The following is a 20571-nucleotide window of genomic DNA, read 5'->3' on the forward strand; positions in this document are numbered from 1 at the left end:
GATATGTCATGTTACTTCACAGACTCGGGAATATTCAATACTGTAATTTCCCCCAAATTTGGCTGTTCTGTGGTGTTTTTTTCAATGCCATTAAAAAGGCATCATTCAGTGCTGAATGATGAGCTTATCTACCATTTATATAATTCTTGATGATTTGTGTTTTATTTCAGTGAAAATAGCACTCAAATGATTTTACAAAACCACAGTACATTAATTGCCTTTCAGGACACCTTTACCCCAGAAAACATAGCAGATTACCATTGCTCTTGTTGACACTCAGAAGTTAAAGGGAAAGTTCTATTGCTGAATATACCATACACTTCAATGTGTAGGGCTTGGAGGACTTTAGTTTGAACTGATCTGGAAGTCCCCTCCCTGATATATGATGATAATTGCATCAGATGGCACTACATAAGCTGCAAAGAAAACAAAAACAATAGTCTTATCCAGTTTAAATCCAATCAAAATTTAAAAAAAAAAAACTATGAACCAGAATGATTATCTGTCCAGGTATCCGCAATTGTGCAGTAGTGGTGATTAATAAGGGGGTAACCAACAGTTATTTAAGTGTAAATAATACCAGTTCAGTAGAAAAGACTCATGCTTGATATTGTAAACTAATCACCTACCTGTAGCTGCTAAGGCCCTAGTAGAGACCATACTCCTGTCACTTTCAAAAAACATAAATTCTGTCTTTATTTTTGAGATAGGGTTTCTCTTGTAGTCCTGCATGTCATGGACTCTATTTGTAGACCAGGCTGGCCTTGAACTCACAGAAATCTGCCTCCCTCTTCCTCAAATTTTGGGATTAAATGTCTGTGCCACCATGCCCGAACTTTTAACATTTCTAAAGCATTTATTCCTGTAGTCACTGTGGGACTCTGTTGGATAAGGCTGAAGTCTGACTTATGTAGAAAGCTGTTTTGCACTTGGTCCATGAAGGTGGACTGCCTTTTCTCAGTGAGGTTCTCATTACACCTGATCTGGTAATCCCAGATTTTGTAAGGAGTGTCATATAGCCCTCTAGGAAGATTACAGGCCTTACCCTTTCCTGATAAGGAACTTATTCAGCCATAACAAAGAATTCCCAGAAGAACCCCATTCTATGTTGAGGAGATCCTAGCCTCCATCAAATGACCTCTCATCATACCTAGAAGGTATCCTTTCATCCATAGGTTAATTAAGTATTGTTTTTCCTCCTTATGATAGGACAAGGTGTTACTACATTTAAATGAGGGATTGTAACACTGTATGTAGATTAAGTATCCTGTCTCCTTTAGACCTATCTAATCAGGCACATTCATCCTCAAAAGCCCTCCCCACTGCCTGTAGTTCATAAAGGCTGGTTGGCAGGCTGGCTTGCTTGTTCTCTCTGCTCATCATTGCTCCATCATGACTATCTGAGACTCTATTTATTCCAGGGAAACTTGACCCTGGATGCCTGCTTGTCAGGCATTGCTGGCAGAACTGCCTTTGCAGCCTATCAGATCTGCTCCACCGCTGCCACTAGCTCGGTGCTGATCCCCAGTGAAGCACTGCCAGGCCCGTGACTCACCAGATCTGCCTGCTAGGAGGTTACAGACATCTGTCTGTTTCTGCTAGTATGCATAGCACAGAAGCTCAAACAAAAAGCTCTTTCATCACAGGCTCATCGGGCTCCCAAGTCTCCACTGGTATATGACACATGTGGTCTTATTCTAAAAGATCAAAAGTGGGACACTCTGGTGGAAAACTCATTTCCTATCTCTCCCAAAGAGACAGGGAACCTGGCCTGGTGCTCAGGCTAGGAGACCCGCCCTTCTGGGTTTAGGTTACTTCACTCATCATAATCTCCAACTTCATCCATTTTCCTGCAAATTTCATGATGCCTTCATTTTTTATTGCTGAGTCGTCTTCCACTATGTAGCAGTTCCACAGATTTTTTTATCCATTCCTCACTTGAGGGACATTCGGATTGTTTTCTGGTTCTTGCTATTAAAAATAATGCCTCTATGAACACGGTTAAAGAAATGTACTTTTTAGATGGTCGAGCATCTTTTGCATATATGTCCAAGAATGGTATAGTTGGATTTTGAGTGAGAGCTGTTCCCATTTTCTGTGAAAGCTCCAGATTGATTTCCAAAGTTGTACAAGTTTGTACTCCCACCAGCAAGTACAGAGTGTTCGACTTTCTCCACATCCTATCCAGCATGTGCTACCACTTGCTTTTGATTTTAGCCTGTGTCAGATGGAATCTGAGAGTTATTTTGAATTCGATTTCCCTGATCGCTAAGGATGTTGGGCATTGTTTAAAGAGCTTTTTGGCCATTCAATATTCTTCTGTTAAGAATTCTCTGTTTAGATATATACCCCATTTCTAAATCAGATTATTTGGCTTACTGGTGTTTAATATCTTGTGTTCATTATATGTATGTTGGGTATTAGCCCTCTGTCAGATGTAGGGTTGGTGAAGATCTTTTCCCAGTCTGTAGGCTGTCATTTTGGTTTTTTTGACAGTGTCCTTTGCTTTACACAAGCTTTTTTAGTTTCATGAGGTAATTGTTGATTTTAGAGCCTGAGCTGTTAGTGTTCTGTTCAGGAAGTTGTTTCCAATGGCTCTTCTCCACTTTTTCTTCTAACAGATTTAGTGTGTATGGTTTTATGTTGAGATCTTTAATCCACTTGGACTTTAGTTTTGTCCAGGTGATAAATAAGGGTCAATTTGCATTTTTCTACGTGTAGACATTCAGTTAGAGAAGCACCATTTGTTAAAGATGCTATCTTTGTTCCATTGTATGGTTTCGGCTTCTTTGTCAAAAATCAAGTATCCATAGGTGTTTGGGTTTATTTCTCAGTCTTTGATTCATTTGATCCACTAGCCTATTACTATGCCAGGACCATGTCATTTTTGTTACTGTTGCTCTATAGTACAGCTTGAGATCAGGAATGATGATTTCTAGAAGATCTTTTATTGGACATGGTTGCCTTAGCTAGTCAGGGTTTTTTGTTTATCAATAGATAGTAAAGAATTGTTCTTTCAATGTCTGTAAATAATTGTGTTAGTTTTTTATAAAGAATTGCATTGATTCTCTAGATTGTTTTTGGTAAGATGGCTGGTTTTTTACTATATTAATACTACTGATCCATGAGCATGGGAGATCTTTCCATCTTCTGACATCTTCGATTTCTTCTGAGACTTGAAGATTTTTTCATATATATCCTTCACTTGCTTGATAAGAGTTACACCAAGATACTCTATGTTTTTTGGCTGTTGTGAATGGTGTTGTTTACGTAATTCTTTGTCTACCCATTTGTCTTTTGTATGTTGTAGGGCTACTAAATTTTTTTTGAGTTTTTAAAATTAATTTTGTATCCAGCCACTTGGATGAAGGTGTGGTCAGCTATTGGACTTCTCTTGTAGAATTTTTGGGGCCTCTTATGTATACTATCAATCATCCATGATTCTGATACTTTTCCTCCTTTCCAGTTTGCATCCCCTTGATTTCCTTTATTGTCTTATTGCTCTTGCTAGGACTTATAGTACTATCTTGAAGAGATGAGAGAGAGTACAGTCTTGTCACCTGATTTCACTGGTATTGCTTTAAGTTTTTCTCCATTAGTTTGATGTTGGATAAAGGCTTGCTGTATATTGCCTTTACTATATTTAGGAATGTGCCTTGTATTCCAGATCTCATCAAGACTTTTAACATGAAGGGGTGTTGGATTTTGTCAAATGCTTTTTCTGCATTTAAGGAGATAGTCAAGTGTTTATTTTTCTTTCAGTTTGCTTATATGGTGGATTACAATAATGTATTTCCATATATTGACCCATCCATGCATAATGGGGATGCCTGGGATGCGTGCACGCTTGGTCATGGTGGATAATATTTTTAATGTGTTCTCAAATTCATTTTGTGAGTATTTTATTAAGTATTTTTGCATCAATTTTCATAAGGGAAATTCATCTGATATTCTCTTTCTTTGTTGAGTCTTTATGTGGTTTACTTTTGAAGGTGACTTTGATCGCAGAGAATGAGTTTCATAATGCTCCTTCCATTTCTGTGTTTGTGGAATAGTTTGAAGAGCATTGGTATTAGCTATTATTTGAAGGTCTGGTAGAGGGGATATAGGACTTTTAAAATTTGTTTATCTACTCTTGATTTAACTTGGTAGGTGGAACCTATGAAGAAAATGGTTGGTTTCATTAAAATTTCCAATTCTTGGCATATACATTTTTGAAGTAATAACTAATAAGCCACAATGATTCTTGAAATTTCCTCCCTCTCTGTTATGTCCCCTTCATTTCTGATTTTGTTGATTCTGGTAATGTCTCTATGCGTCCTGTTAAGGGGTAGTTTATGTTATTGATTTTTCTCAAAGAACAAGCTATGTTTCATTGATTCTTTGAATTGCTCTTTTTGTCTTTAGTTTGTTCATTTCAGTCTTGGGTTTATTTCCAGGCATCTCTTCCTCTGGGGTGTGTCTGCTTCTTATATGTATGTATGTGCTTACTTATTTACTTTTATTAATTTATTTTAGGGCCTTTGTGCTGTTAGGTTGTTTGTATGAGATATCTCTAGTTTCTTTATGAAGGCACTTAGTAATAAACACTTTCCTATTAGCACTAATTTCATATTGTCCCATAAGTTTGTGTATGTTGTGCCTTCACTTTCACAGAATTTATAAAGTTTTTTTCTTTATTTCTTCAGTGACCAAGTTGTTGAGTAGAGAGTTGTTCAGTTTCTGTGTATGTATAAGATTTGTATTATTTCTGTTGTTATTGAGGTCCAACTTTAGTCCGTGGTGGTCTGATATGATACAAAGAATTATTTCAACATTTTTTTATTTGTTGAGACTTGCTTTCTAACAGGTTATTTTGTCAATTTTGCAGAAGGATCTATGAGATGTGGAGAAGTTATATTTTATTTTATTTGGGGAAAAGATTCTGTAGATGTTTTTTAGGTCCATTTGATTCATGACATCTGTTGGGGGTAGTTATTTCTCTGTTTAGCTTCTGTTTTGTTGAGCTGTCCTTTGGTGAGAGTGGGATGTCGATGTTTCCCTGTATGGGTTAAGCTTTATCATGTTTCTTTTTTTAATTAATTTATTCAGACTACATCTCAATTGTTTTCTGCTCCATTGTGTCCTCCCTTTCCTCCCTCCATCCCACTTTCACTCTCCTCCTCTAGGTCTCTAACAACAGGGGACCTCCTCCCACAGCATACAGTTACAGGCCATCATGTCTCATCTTGCAAGCCTGCTTATCCATTCTCTGAGAACCAAGACGCCTCCCCAGCAAGGGGAAGTGGTCAAATATGGGACATCAGAGTTCATGTCAGAGTCAATCCCGGCTCTCCACACAACTGTGGAGAATGTCCTGTCCATTGCCTAGATCTGAGCAGGGGTTCAATGTTTACTGCATGTATTGCCCTTGGTCGGTGCAGTAGAGTGTGCAGACCCCCCCTGGGTCCAGAATCACCCATCATGATGTTCTTCTTGTAGGTTTCTAGAACACTTTGGGTCCTTCTGTTTCCTCACTTTCCCATATTTCTCTCACCTAGAGTCTCAAAAGAATGTTCTCACATCTATTCCAATCTCCTGGTAAGTGAAGACATTCATGAGACATCCCTTTTGGGCTAGTGTCCAATTATAAGTGAGTATATGCCATGTGGATCTTTCTGCATCTGGGTTAACACACTCAGTATGATCATTTCTAGTTCAATCCATTAGTCTGCAAATTTTGAGATTTCCTTTTCTTTTTTTTTAAAGCTGAATAAGTATTCCATAGTGTAAATGTACCACAGTTTCTTTATCCATTCTTTGAGGAACATGTAGGTTGTTTTCAGGTTCTGGATATTACAAATAAGGGTACTATGAAAATGGTTGAGCATATGTCCTTGTGGTGTCATGGAGCATCTTCTGGGTATATTTCAAGGAGTTTAATAGCTGGGTTTTGAAGTAGTCCTATTCCCAGTTTTCTGAGAAAGCACCAGACAGATTTCTGAAGTAGTTGTACAAGTTTGCCTTCCCAACAACACTTTTCTCCACATCCTCACCGGCATGTGCTGTCATGTTTTTGATAGTGGCCATTCTGATGGGTTTAAGATGGAATCTCAGAGTTGTTTTGATTTGCATTTCTCTGATGACTAAGGACATTGAGCTTTTCTTTAAGTGTTTCTTAACCATTTGATATTCCTCTGTTGAGAATTCCCTGTTGAATTCTGAGCCCCATTTCTTAATTGGATTATTTAGTTTGATGATGTTTAATTTCTTGAGTTCTTTATATATTTTGGATATTAAACCTTTGTCAGATGTAGAGTTGGTGAAGCTCTTTTCACAGTCTATAGGCTGTTGTTTTTTCTGTTGACAGTGCCTTCTGCCTTACAGAATCTTTTCAGCCTCATGAGGTCCCATTTATTACTTGTTGACCTTAAGGCTTGGGAAGTTCATGAAGTTGTATCCTGTGCCAATGTGTTTCAGGCTCTTCCCCACTTTTTTTTCTAACAGATTTGGTGTCTCTAGTTTTATGTTGAGGTCTTTAACCCATTTAGACTTGGTTTTCTGCATGATGATAAATATGATCTACTTGCATTTTTCTATATGTAGAAATCCAGTTAGACAAGCACCATTTGTTGAAGATGCTATCCTTTTCTATTGAATAGATTTGGCTTCTTTGTCAAAAATCAAGTGTCCATATGTGTGTAGATTCATTTCTGCGTATTCGATTAGATTCCATTGATCAACCGCCTATTATTGCACCATTTTAATTACTGTTGCTCTATAGTACAGCTTGAGATCAGGTCTGGAGATTCCTCTGGAGGATCTTTTATTGTACAAGATTGTTTTAGCTGCTCTGGGTTTTTTGTTTTTCCACATGAAATTGAGAATTGATTTTTCAATGTCTTTAAAATTTGTGTAGGTATATTGAAAAGGAATGCATTGAATCTGTAAATTGCTTTTGGTAAGATGGACATTTTTACTATGTTAATTCTCCCAACCCATGAACAAGGGAGATCTTTTCCTCTTCTGATGTCATGTTCAATCTCCTTCTTTGGAGGATTTGAAGGTTTTTTTCTTTTTTTTTTCAAATAAGTCATTCACTTGCTTGGTTAGAGTTACTCCTATTTATATTGCCTGTGGCTATTGTGAAGGGTGTAGTTTCCCTAATTTCTTCCTCTGCATGAGTGTCATTTTATATAGTAAGGCTACTGAGTTTTTTGAGTTATTTTTATATCCAGGCTTTTTGTTTAAGGTGTTTTTCAGCTCTAGGAGTTCTCTGATAGAATTTTGGAAGTCACTTGTGTACACTATCATGTCCTCTGCAAATAAGGATAATTTGAATTCTTCCTTTCACATTTTGATTCTCTTGTTCTCCTTTTGTTGTCTAACTCCTCTGGCTAGATCTTCAAGAACTATATTGAAGAGATATGGAGATAGTGGGCAGTTTTGCCTGATCCTAGATATTAGAGGAATTTCCTTGAATATCACTCCATTTAATTTGATATTGGCTATTGGCTTGCTATATATAAAATCTTTATTATGTTTAGGTATGTGCCTTGTATCTCCGATCTCTCCAAAACTTTAAACATGAATGGATGTTGGATTTTGTCAAATGCTTTTTCTGAGTTTAGGGAGATGATTGTGTGGTTTTTTTTCTTCCAGTTTGTTTATAAGGTGGATTACATTGATGTATTTCCATATATTAAACCATCATTGCATACCTGGAATGAAGCCTGCCTGGTCATAGTGAATGATATCTTTGATATGGTCTTGTATTCAGTATGCAAGTATCTTATTGTGTATTTTTGCATCAATGTTCATAAGGGAATTTGGTCTGAAATTCTTTTTCTTGGTGGGGTTTTTTGTGAGGTTTAGGCCTCATAAGTGATTGTGGTCTCATAAAATGAATTTAGTAATGTTCCATCCATTTCTATCTTTAGGAGTAGCTTGAAGAGTATTAGATTCTATTTGAAGGGATGGTAGAATTATGCGCTGAAACTATCTGGCCTAGGGATTATTTTGGTTGGGAGAATATTAATGACTGCTACTAATTCTGTAGGAGAACTATAACTATTTGATTTGTTTAACTGATCTTGGTTCAATTTTGGCAAGTGGAATAAGTCAATAAAATTGTCCATTTCCTTTAGATTTTCAATTTTTCCAGCATATATGTCTTTGGAGCTGTATCTTATGATTCTTGTATTTACTGTCTATTGTTATGCCTCTCTTTTCATTTCTGATTTTGTTACTTAGGATAGTGTCTCTCTGTCTTAGTTAGTTTGGCTAAAGGTTTGCTTACCTTGTTCGTTTTGCTGATTCTGTGGATTATTCTTTTTGTTTCTAACTTAGTAATTTCAGTCCAGATTTTGATTATTTCCAGATACATACTCCTCTTAGGAGTTTCTGATTCTTTTTTCTAGGGCTTTCAGGTGTGTTGTTAAGTTGCTTCTATGGGATGTTTCCAATTTCTTTATTAACATACTTAGTGTTATGAATTTTCCTCTTTGCACTGCTTTCAATGTGTCCCACAAATTTGGGTATGTTGTTTCTTCATTTTCATTGAATTTCAGGAAGTCCTTAATTTCTTGCTTTATTTCTTCACTGACTCAGGTGTCATTAATAAGAGAGTTGTTTAGTTTCCATATGTGTGTAGGTTTTTTGTTATTTCTGTTGTGATGGAAATCTAGCTTTAGACAATGGTGATCTGATAGGATACAAGGTATTATTTCAATCTTCTTGACTCTGTTGAAGTTTGCTTGCTTTGTGAGCTACTACATAGTCAATTTTGGAGAAGGTTCCGTGGGGTGCTGAGAAGAAGGTATAATCCTTTCTGTTTGGGTGAAAAGTTCTATAGATATCTGTTAGACCCATGTGATTCATGAGGTTGATTAATGTTATTGTTTTTCAGTTTATTTTCTGTTTCAATGGCCTATCCATTGGTGAAAGTGGATTGTTGAAGTCTCCCACTATTAATGTGTGGGAATCTATGTGTGGTTTAAGCTTTGTTAATAGTTCTTTCACAAAGGTGGGTGCTCTTGTATTGGGAGCGTAGGTGCTTAGAATTCTCATGTCATCTTGGTTGTCTTTACCTTTGATGAGTATGAAGTGGCCTTCTGCATCTCTTTTGACTAATTTTGGTTGAAAGTCTATTTTTATTAGAAATTAAAATGGTTACTTTAGCTGGTTTCCTTGGTCCATTTGCATGGAATATGTTTTCCAGCCTTTTACCCTGAGGTAATATCTATCCTTATGGCTGAGTTGTGTTTCCTGAATGTAGAAGAGCGTTGGATCATGTTTATGAATACATTCAGTTAGTTTTTGCCTATTTATTGGAGAATTGCGACCATTGATGTTGAGAGATATTAATTACTATTGACTGTTAAGTCCCTTGATTTTGATGTTGAGTGTTTGCATGGTTATATTTTTGAGATAGTGTAGTTATCTTTTTCCCATGTAATTTTGGTTGTATCTTGTCACTTTGGGTTGGAGGTTTCCTTCTAGAAACTTCTGTAAGGCTGTATTTGTTGGTATGTACTGTTTGAATTTTTTTTGTCATAAGATATCTTATTTTCACCATCAATGGTTATTGATAGTTTTTCTGGGTATAGTAGTCTGGCCTGGCATGTGTGGTCTCTTAGGGTTTGCAGGAACTCTGTCCAGGCCCTTCTGGCTATTATGGTCTCTGATGAGAAGTCAGGTACAATTTTGTCAGGTTTACCATTATATGTTACTTGGCCTTTTTTCCTTGGTGATTTTTAATAGTTTTTCATTGTTCTGTATATTTTGTGTTGCAGGAAGATTTTCTTTTCAGGTCTATTTTATTTGGGCTTCTATAGGCCTCTTGTTTGTTTATATCCGTCTCCCTCTTTAAACTGAGGAACTTTTCTTTTATGATTTTGTTAAAGATATTTTCTGGGCCTTGGAGTCAGGCATCTTCTCTTTCCTCAATGATTATTATCCTCGTGTTTCATCTTTTCATGGTGTCCTTGATATCTTGGATTTCTGTGACAGGAATTTTTCAGATTTAGAATTTTCATTGATGATTGCTTCAGGTTCTATGATTGTATCTTCTAGTCTTGAGATTCATTCCTCCATCTCATGGATTCTGTTAGAGAAGCTCCCCACTGTCTTCCTTGTTTTCTTCTCCAAGGTCTTTCATTCCTGTTTTCCTTCTGTCAGTGTCTTTATCATTGTTTCCATTTTCACATTCAGATCCTGAACTGTTTTGTGGATTTTCTTCATGTGATTGTTTGCATTTTCATGAATTTCTTCCAGTGTCTCTCTATAGGTCTTTTTTATATCTTCATCCTGTTTAGGTGCATCCTCTTGCATTTGTTTACAGATTTTATACATTTCTTCCATTACAACTTCTTTACTAAAGATTTGAGGTCATTTTCTTGTATTTTGATTGTGTTTGAGTTCTCAGGGTTGCTTTCTTTGGGATCTGGAGATGCCATACTGTTTTGGTTTTCGTTGTTTGCATTCTTACACTGGTCTTTAGTCACCTTGCTGTCTTTGATATTGAGAGGTAGCTTCTGGTGTCCTTCACTGGTCATTGAGAGCAGGTGTAGTTGAATGATTATAGGTCAAGGACCCTTGATGGTGGGGATCAGAGAATTCTTTCCTGGAACAAGCAGGTGATCTGGTTTCTGCTCCAGCAGACTTTGTTCCACACCTTAGGCGCCCCCCTGTGTCAGGAGAGGTGGGCTTCTGCCTGGTCCCATTCAGATCTCACAACTGAGGGTTGTACAGCCTCCCCCCCAAAGCATGGGAGACCCTAACGGCCAGTGTAGACTGGCTAGGTTGCATTCTAAATGCCCAATTGTGCAGGAACGGACCACTGTGACCTGTAGTCAGGTGCCTGCCCTGACCTGTTCAGATAGCACAACTGTGGTTGGTGGTTTAGACCAGATGAGTTAGGGTTGCTGTTTAGTTTTCTGTCCTGACCCCTCAAGGATGCCCAGCCTCTCCCAAGAGCATAGGAGATCATGCCAGGCTGTTGAGCCTAGCTAGGCCAGGCTCTATCTGCCTAATTGTATACAGGCTCAGTCTGTTGTGTCCTGTAGCTAGGTTCCTGTCCTTTTACCTTCAGACCTTGCGGCTGTGGCTGGGTAATATGCTCACAGCTGCCTGGGCTTCCGTATGCCCTCTGGAACTTTTTGTGGACTGTCATAGGCCTGGTGGAGGGTAGTTTGAGGGCAGATCCACCAATTTCCCTGAGATTTCACAAGCTAGGAGCGCTGGTGCTTTACTGCCCAGAGTTCAGTCCCATATACTGAGTTCAGATTATAGAGTCTGCAGCAGTTTGCAGGCAGGTTCCAGTCTAGAGTCTGAGGACTGGGATCCTGTCCTCTGTGGGCTATTGGTTGACCCAGAGCCAGGCCCACTTGTGGTCTACACTGTGCCAGACCCCACTCATCTAGTGTTAGCCATTTCTTGTGATCTGTGGCTCCAAGTCAGGTCTCTGGCCTCTGTGCAGTAGATCAGATACACTGTGTGATAGGTGCCAACATCTTGAAATCCCCTGGTTCATACTACTTTCTCACTCTTAAATGCTTCATTTGTAACAAATCTCAGCCTACACCATACCAAGTGGGTGCTAGGTTCTATAGATAAGGCTGGCCTTGAATTCCAAGAGATCCACCTGCCTCTGCCTCCAAAATTGTAGGAATAAAGGTGTGTGCCACTATCAATGCTCACCATGTGGGTGTCTGAATCTATCATGTTTATTTTACAAATGTGAGTGCACTTGCATTTGGAGCATAGAAGTTCTGCATTGAGATGCCATCCTGCTGGATTTTTTTCTTTGATAAGTAGAAAATGTTTTCCCTCATCTTTTTTGATTAATTTGGGTTTAAAAACCTATTTTATTAGATATTATAATGATTACCCCCAGATTGTTTCTTGGATCTGTTTGCTTGTAAAACCTTTTTCTTTATCTTATTCACAGGTATTTTCTATCTTGTGTTTGATGTGTGCTTCTGGTATCCAGCAGAATGATGGGCCTGATTACACATCCATTTTGTTATGTCTGTGCCTTTTTATTGTAGATCCAGAAATCTTAACTTTCTTCTATTCCTATTATCCGTAGGTTTTATCTTTTCATATTGTGCCTGATTTCTTGGATATTATGTCATGGATTTTTGTAGATTTAGTATTTTAATTGATGGATATATCAGTTTCTTCAATTGTATCTTTTACACCAGAAATTCTTTCCTCCATCTCTTGTATTCTCCCGGTGATGCTTGCCTCTGTAGTGAATCTCGGGGAACTTTTTGTGGCTCTACTCAGACGTATGATCCTCAGGACAGACTGGGCTTCTCAGGAGCCTGGGGGCCTTCCTCTCCTCAGGTTCCACAGTCAGCTGCTCCAGCACTTTGCTCAATTAATCTGAGATTAATTAGCTCCAGCTGCATATACACTATAATCTGTTCTGCTGAACTGATACCATGTGTGATCAGCACCACCATCTTTGATTAATCCCTATAATTTTAGTTTTTAGATCTGGGACTATAATTTGTTTTTTAATTTATAAATTTTAATATGATATTGGCTAATTAGACTTTCTTTTTTTCAATAAGAATGTTTTTATAGCAGGACATGATGGCATATGCATGTAATCCCAACTGTCAGTGAGGTAGAGGCAGGTGGATCTAAGTTCAAGACCAGTCTGGTTGGTAAAGCAATTCCAGGACAGCCAAGGATACACAAAAATCCCTGTCTCAAAACAAAATGAAGCAAATTAACAAAAACAAGAAACTAAAAAATGAAGAAGAAAAGAAAAATATTTTATAAGGTTGATGCTAGGTTTTCCCAGTATTATTTGTTGGGAACAATACAATTTCATCATTTAAATAATTGAGCAAATTTAGAAAAATTATAGACTAGATATTTCATGTCTCTATTTGAGTATTATTTATCTATACTTATGTGAATTCCATATGATTTTATTTTTTATAATTTTGAAAGTGGGTACTGTAAATTTTATTTTCGATTTTGGATGTCTGCGCTATCTTCATGTATTTTTTCAAATGTAAATTTCAAAGTAAATTTATCAATTTACTCAAGAGCCTGCTGATAATTTTTATTGGGATTAAATAAATATTTTAAATATTGTATGTATATTAGGGAATAATAATGTTGAAATAGCAGTTTCTCCTAATCCATTAGAACTATGGTTCTACCTATTTCTAACTACTTATATATGGTTTATTGTTTTAGTTATAGACTTTTTTCTTTCTTTCTTTCTTTCTTTCTTTCTTTCTTTCTTTCTTTCTTTCTTTCTTCCTTCCTTCCTTCCTATCTATCTATCTTTCTTTCTTCTTTCTTTCCTTTACATCCTGATCACAGCTTACTCTCCATCCTTTTCTCCCAGTGCCTCCATTTCCTCCTACCTTCCCCTTTCTCTTCAGAAAAGGGGAGGTCTCCTAAGTATACCAGGCTATTTTGACATCAAGTTGAGGTAGAAGTAGACACATCTCTATTGAGATTATAAAAGGCAGCCCAGTTATGGGAAAGGCACCTGAAGGCAGTCAGCAGATTCAAAGAAAGCCCTGCCCTATTTGTTAGGGGACCCACATGAGAATGAGATGCAAATTTTTTTACATATGTGTACAGGTCCATCCATCCATGTTCTTTGGTTGTTGGTTCAGATTGTGTGAGCCTTTATGGGCCAAGGTTCATTGATTCTGTTGGTATTCTTATGATGTCTTTGGCGTCTCTGACTACTTCAATCCTTCCACAAGATTTCCTGAGATCCTACTAATATTTGACAATAGATCTCCATATCTATTTTTATTTGTTGCTGAGTGAGGCCTCTCAGAGGACAGTTATGCTAGGCTATATCTGCAAGTATAGTAGACTATCGTATATCTCATGGGATGGGTCACAAGTTTGGACAGTAACTGGTTGCCATTTCCTTAATTTCCCCTCAATCTACATCCATATACCTCATCTTAGCAGGAAAACTTTGAGGCTGACAGTTTTGTAGGTAGGTTGTTATAACCACCCCTCTTTGCCTGATTACAAGGGGTAGCATTTCAAGTTCCATATTCCCTTTTGCTAAAATTCTTAACTAGGGTCTCTATTATAGGTTCCTGGGAGTTTTCCTTGTCTTGGATTTATAGTTCATGCCAGAGCTGCCTCACACTGATTTCAGTTCTCTTTAAGTGCTTCATGGGTATTAGAGACTGCTCTGTTTAAAATTATCAGTTTAGCTCTGTACTCCATTTTTTAATTGGGTTATTTGGTTTGTTGGTGTCTAATTTCTTGAATTCTTTATAATGTCAATATCAGCCTTCTGAAGAGTTTTTTTCCATTCTTTCGACTACTGTTTTGTCTTATTGGTGGTGTTCTTTGCCTTACAAAAGCTTTTTAGATTCAAAGGGTCCCACTCATTAATTATTGATCTTAGTGCCTGAGCTATTTGTATTCTATTCAGGAAATTGTCTCCTGTGCCAACACATTCAAAACTGTTCCCACTTTCTCTTCTATTTCATTTAGTGTATCTAGTCATGTTTGGATGTCTTTGATCCATTTGGACTTGAGTTTTATGCAGAGTGATAAACATGGATCTATTTGGAATATTTGGCACGCAGGCAGCCAGGTAGACCAGTAACATTTGTCAAATATGTTATCTTTTTGTTTTATATCATAAATAAAGTGTCCATATATGTATGGGTTTACTTCTTTGTCTCCAATTCGATTCCACTGACCAGCCTGTCTGTTTATATGTCAGTACCATGTGGGTTTTACTACTATTTTATTACTATCTGTAGTACACTTGTAAATCAGAAGTTCTTTCATTATACAGATTGTTTTACCTATCCTTCATTTTTTTGTTTGTTTTGCTTTTCCTTATGATATTGAGTTTTGTTTGTTCAAGGTCTATAAAGAATAGTATTGGATTTTAGATGGTAAAGGTGTTGAGTCTATGGACTGATTTTCATAGGATGGCCATTTTTACTATGTTAATCCTACTAATCCATGCTCATAGGACAACTTTTCATTTTCTGATATATTCTATTTCTTTCTTCAGTTCTTGAAGTTCTTGTCATACAGGTCTTTCACTTCTATGGTTATAGTTACCCAAAGGTATTTTATATTATTTCTGGCTAGTGTGAAGGCTGCTGTTCCATAATTTAATTCATAGCTCCTTTATCATTTATACATAGGAGGGCCATATGTATTACTTTTAAGTTAACTTATTTTCAAGCCAATTTGCTGAAGGTTTTTTCAGGTGTGTTTTCCTGGTAGAATTTTGGGGGTAACTAATGTATACTAACATTGAATAGTGATACTTTGACTTCTTTCTTTACAATTTGTCACCACTTGATCTTCCTTAGCTGTCTTGTTGATCTAGTTACTATATTAAATAGATAGGGAAAGAGTGGGCAACCCTGACTTCTTATCTAATTTTCATGGAACTGCTTTAAGTTTCTCTCTAATGTGATATTGGGTATTGGCTTGCTCTATATTCCCTTGCATTCCTTATATTTTTAAGACTTTTAACATGAAGGCATGATGAAAAGCATCATGTCAAAGGCTCTTACAGAATCTAATGAGATGATCATATGTCTTTTTTTTTTTTTTTTTTTAGTTTCTTTATATGATGGATTACATGAATGGATTTTTAGATGTTGAACCATTCTTTAATGGCTGGGATGAGGCCTACTTGATTATTGTGGATAATGTTTTTGAAATGTTCTTAGATTTGGTTTGCTAGTATTTTGTGGAGTATTATTGCATCAATATTCATAAGAAAAATTGGTTGGAAATTATCATTCATTAGTGAATCTTTGGGTGACTTAGGTATCAAAATGACTTTGGACTTATAGAATTACTTTGGCAATGTTACTTCAGTTTCTGTTTTGTGGAGTAGTTTGAGAAAAATGGTGTTAGTTCTTTGAGAGTCTGGTTAATTTCTGGAGTAAATCCATCTGCTTCTCATCTTTTTTCATTGGGAGACTTTTAACGACTGCTTTTGTTTCCACTGGGTTATAGGCCTATTTAAATTGTTTACCTGATCTTGATTTAATTTTGGTAAATGGTATCTATCAAGGGAATCATCCACTACATATAGACTTTCTAAATTGGTGGAATATGGGCTTTTGAAGTATGATCTCGTGATTCTTTAGATTTCCTCTTTATCTGTTGTTATACCACCTTTTTATTTCTGATTTTGGTAATTTGGATATTCTCTCTCTTCCTTTTAGTTAGTTTGGCTACGGGTTTGTCTGTCTTCTTGGTTTTCTCAAAGAACTAGGTCTTTATTTCATTGATTCATAGTATTGTTATCTTTTTTCTAATTTCTTGATATCAGTCTGTTTGATTATTTCCTGCAGTCTATTCTTCTTGAGTGTGTGTGCCTCTTTTTGATCTAGAGCTGTCAAGTGTGCTGTTAAGTTGCTAATATGAAACCACTCCAATTTCTTTATGAAGACATATAGTTCTACGAATTTTCCTCTTAACAATGTTTTCATTATGTCCCTTAAAGTTGGACATGGTGTGCCTTCATTTTCATTGCATTCTAGAAAGTCTTTAATTTCTTCCTTTATTTCTTGTCCTACAGGTGTTGAGTAGAGTGTTATTCAGTTTCCATTAGTTTGTAGGTTATTTTCCTATTGTTTTGAAGTCAAGATTTAATTCATGGTATTCTGATAAGATACAAGGGTTTATTTTAATTTTCTTGTATCTGTTGAATCTTACATCTTTGACCTAAAATATGGTTAATTTTGGAGACGGTTCCATGAGATGCTGAGAGACAGTATATTCTTTTGTGTTTTGGTAAATTGTTCTGTAGATATCTATTAGGTCCATTTGATTCATAACATAGGTTAGTTTCATTATTACCTGTTCATTTTCTATCTGAATAACTTGTCCATTAGTGAGAGTTGGTTGTTGAAGTCTTCTATTATTAATGTGTGGCATTTTGTGTGTGATTTAAACTTCAGTAATGTTTCTTTAAATGAATTGGATTTGCTTAATTTAGGGCATAGCAATTCATAATTGAGATACCATGTTGGTGGATTTGTCCTTTGATTAGTATAAAGTGCACTTCCCTATCTGTTTTGTTTATTTTTGGTTGAAAGTCTATTTTATTAGAAATTAGAATGGCTACTCCTATTTGTTTCTTGGGCTTATTTGCTTGAAAAACCATTTTTTAGCCATTTACTCAGCAATAATTTCTATCTTTCTTTGTTTCTGAGGTGTGTTTCTTATATTCATACAACAGAACGATAGATTGTTTTACATCCACTCTATTGGCTTATGTCTTTTTATTGAAAAATTGGGCCCATTGATGTTGACAAATATTCATGGCCATGCATTGTTAACTTATGTTATTTTGATACTGGTGGGAGAAAGACATATATATATATATATATATATATATATATATATATATATAGAGAGAGAGAGAGAGAGAGAGAGAGAGAGAGAGAGAGAGGAATAATTTTTTTTTGTTGGTAGGTAATGTTCAAATTTGTCTTGTCATGAAATATCTCATTTTCTCCATTTATGGTGATTTGGTGATTGAAAGTTTGCTGGGTATAGTAGTCTTGGTTGATATCTGTGGCCTCTTAACAGTCTGTTGTATACCTGCCCAAATTATTTTGGCGTTAAGTGTCTCTATTGAGAAGTCAGTTATACTTTAAAAGGACTGTGTTCAGATGTTACTAGGCCATTTATCCAACAGATTTTAGTATTCTTTCCTTGTTCTGCATATTTCATGTTTTAACTATTATGTGGCACGAGAATTCTTTTTTCTCATCCAATCTGTTTAGTGTTCTGTAAACTTTTTGTATATTTATAGGCATCTCTTCCTTTAGGTTGGGAAAATTTTCTTCTTTGATTTTATTAAAAATATTTTCTATGATTTGGATCTGGATGTCTCCTTATTCTATGCCTATTATTCTTAAATTTTGTCTTTTCATGGTATCCCCAATTTCTTGGATGATTAGTGTCAGGGCTTCTTATGTTTAATATTTTCTTTTACTAATGTATTAATTTGTTCACTTGTATCTTTTATGCCTGAGATTCTTTCTTCTATCTCTTGAATTATGTTGATGATGCTTGCATGTGTAGTTCCTGTTCTCTTCCTTATGTTTTGCATCTTTGGTATTCCTTCAGTTTGTGTTCTCTTTATTGCTTCTATTTCTGTTTTCAGATTTTTACAATTGTATTCATTTCCTTGACCTGCTTGATTGTATTTTCCTGCATTTCTTTAAGGGAGTTATTCACTTCCTCTTTAAAAGATTCTATCATTTTATAAGATTAGGTTAAAGATTATTTTCTTTTGTTCAGTTATGTTAGGATATCCAGGGTTTGGTGAGGTCGTATGGCTGGACACTCCTGGTGACATATTGCCCTAGCCCTTGTTGATTATGTTCTTAAGATGGACTTTATCAAGCTATCTGTACTTGGTGTCTGCTATCCACCAGGAATGGATGCAGAGTAATGGAGTCCAAGGGACTTGGTGTGATTCAAAGCTGTTGGGTGTGTTTTCGGCAGACCTGGCAGTCAAGGGATTGACTGGGAGGTGGCATGTCATTGTTACTGGGGCCATCAGGCCTCCTTGAGAAAACAAGTAGAGCTCTAGCCCAGAGGATAAGATTTGGGACAGAGTGATGCTCACTGCTGCTGGCTGTGTCCACAGGGGGTCCTGGTAGACAGGAGATTGCAGGAAGGAAACTAATGTGGATATTCCTGGAGCTAGCAGGTCTCTGGTGGAAAGCTCTGGATGTTCCTGGGGATTTCAGGCTTCCTTACAAAGGGACACAGAATCCATGGCCTGGAGAATGGAGTTCTATGAGACCACCAATTGACTTTTATTAGCATGGAATTAAATTTCCCATCATAATTTAAAATTTGTTATTTTATTGCACTATTATATTATTAGTTGTAGCTTTTACTGGACAACAGAAACATTTTCAATTTTATATCTTAACTTTTGACCTGAATTCTTGCTATGATGAATTCATATGAAGTCACACTTTTTAAATGTGTCCCTCTTTTCTTATAGCAATTGACTTTGCAGCTACAATGCTCAGAAGACTTTATTGGAAAAGACAATCCACATGTGTCATAACCTCATATTTTTACTTTAAAATCCATTGTATTTGAAAATAACTTTTTAATTTACTGTTTTTATAGTTTTCATTGTTTTATGTAGTTCCAGCTTTCCAGCACTGTGCTCTGGCTTCTTTGAAAAAAAATTATTGAATCAATCTTACTAAGAATGACTCTTGGCCATACATTTTGAGGGGTACAGGGGTAGTTGTTAGTCTCAAAGAATATTTTCATAGCAATATAGAATTTATGTGTATTCATTTGTTTTTTATTTATTTATTTATTTGATTTTTCAATACAGGGTTTTTATGTGTAGATCTAACTCTCCTGGAACTCACTCTGTAGATGATGATGGCCTGGAATTTTCTGAGTTCCAACTATCTCTACCTCCCAAATACTGATATTAAAGGCTTGCACCACCCAGCTAAAACACAAAATTCTTTAGTCTCATATGTTTTCTCTCTGAGTTTCATTTTATTTTACTTTAGAGAATATAAGGTAATTATACTATTTATTCTACAATATTCCTCCCTTCCAACACTCCTATATACCCATCTTTGTGGGCATTTAAATTCATGGCCTCTTTTTTCACTGATAATTGCTATATTCATATATGTCTATACATATATAGTATAATTAGGTATAAGTATAATCTACTTAGTTCATAAAAACTTACTTGCACATAAGTTTTCACAGATGGCCAACTGTTACTGGACAATCAATTACATTTCTCCATGAGAAAGATCATTTTTCCTGTTGCTAGTTTTCCTTGGTTGTTTATAGTTCTCTGTGTGGGGCTTAGGCCCCCTGGGCTTTCCTTCCACTTTGGCATATCCATTGGTCTTGTTGTAGTTCAGTTTATATTTGAACAGTTATGTTGGTGACACTTTGTGGATGTTGTTTGTAGTATTTCTAGGAGACACAATTTCACAGCAAACTCACTGTTATATGCCTCTTACAATCTTTCTGCCCAATCTTCTGCAATATTTTTTGAACCTAGTAGTAGGACTAGTTGATAGATCTATCCATTGGGAATGGACCTTAAAGTAGACATTTCACATGGTTCTTTTTTTTTTTTTTTTTTATAGTGCTTTATTGAAAAAAAAAAAGAGGAAGTTTCTTTGATGATGGACAAAGTCTATACGTCTCTGTAAATATAAGGACAAATTCTTTTAGATTGTTTTTATGGGTTGTGCTGATTTACCAAATTAGAGGTTGTAGATTCTCCTCCAATAACTTGGACTACAACTGAGTAATGAGCTAAGTTTCCAGTAGCAAGTATGATTTCCTTCATTGTATATAGGTCTTACATCTAAATCAAGATCTTGTCGTCACCACAAATGTGTGTCTCTGCAATAGCACTTAGGATTATTGTGCCATGGTGGTCGTTGATGTGCTTCATCAATGGGGAGGTGACTCATTGAGTCAGTATGCTTGCTGTGCATGCCTGACAACCTGAACCTTAAACATAAACCTTGGTAGTCATATCTACACACACACACACACACACACACACACACACAC

This window comes from Acomys russatus, chromosome 2 (genome assembly GCF_903995435.1).
Source record: "Acomys russatus chromosome 2, mAcoRus1.1, whole genome shotgun sequence".
Classification (NCBI taxonomy): Eukaryota; Metazoa; Chordata; class Mammalia; order Rodentia; family Muridae; genus Acomys; species Acomys russatus.